Below are 928 nucleotides of genomic sequence, written 5' to 3'. Positions count from 1 at the left end.
CATGGGAAATCTCTGCTTTTTTTCCCTCTGCATATTTTATGGTGATATGATGCCAATCGAAGCGTGTCACAAAATACGAAGGTGATATCTGATATAGAGGAAAACCGGAGACTGAAAATATCGTATATTGTGGGAATTCTTTGAATGTTGTTTCTTAAATGTATTCGGGGAAAATATTTTGAAAGGCGCTGGACAGGTGGCTATCTGAGAGAGAGAGAGAGAGAGAGAGAGAGAGAGAGAGAGAGAGAGAGAGAAAGAGATATTATATCTATATACCTTTTTTAGGTAATATATAATTTTGTAATACATAATTATGTTATATGATGATATAACTGGAGAGAGAGAGAGAGAGAGAGAGAGAGAGAGAGAGAGAGAGAGAGAGAGAGAGAGAGAAATATTATATCTATATACCTTTTTTAGGTAATATATAATTATGTAATAAAAAATTATATGTTTTATGATGATGATATAACTGGAGAGAGAGAGAGAGAGAGAGAGAGAGAGAGAGAGAGAGAGAGAGAGAGTACATATTATGTAACTGATATATATTTGAAATTACGATGACTTTTTGTAAACATATATCCAAAATACTTTTTATTCAAATTGTGATTTTTTTTTTTTTAATTATCTATACATTTATCAATACTTTTGTTTAACTTCTATTAAATATTTGGTAAATATTCGATTTTACACGTCTTTGCTAACCAAGCTTCAAAGAAATAATGTCTATTTTAATTTTGAAAATATTCTGTCATCATAGTATTTATATATTCATCAATATTTTTGTATTTGAATTTTAATAAATACTAGAATTTATGATAATTTTTTTCCAAACAGTTTAAAAAATATTGTGTATTTTAATTTCAAAAATATAGTTTCCACATAATTTATATATTCATCAATCCACTCTATTTATTCAATTGAATAT

The sequence above is a fragment of the Palaemon carinicauda genome, chromosome 1, assembly GCF_036898095.1.
Source record: "Palaemon carinicauda isolate YSFRI2023 chromosome 1, ASM3689809v2, whole genome shotgun sequence".
In the NCBI taxonomy this organism is placed as follows: Eukaryota; Metazoa; Arthropoda; class Malacostraca; order Decapoda; family Palaemonidae; genus Palaemon; species Palaemon carinicauda.
This window is presented reverse-complemented; position numbering follows the sequence as displayed.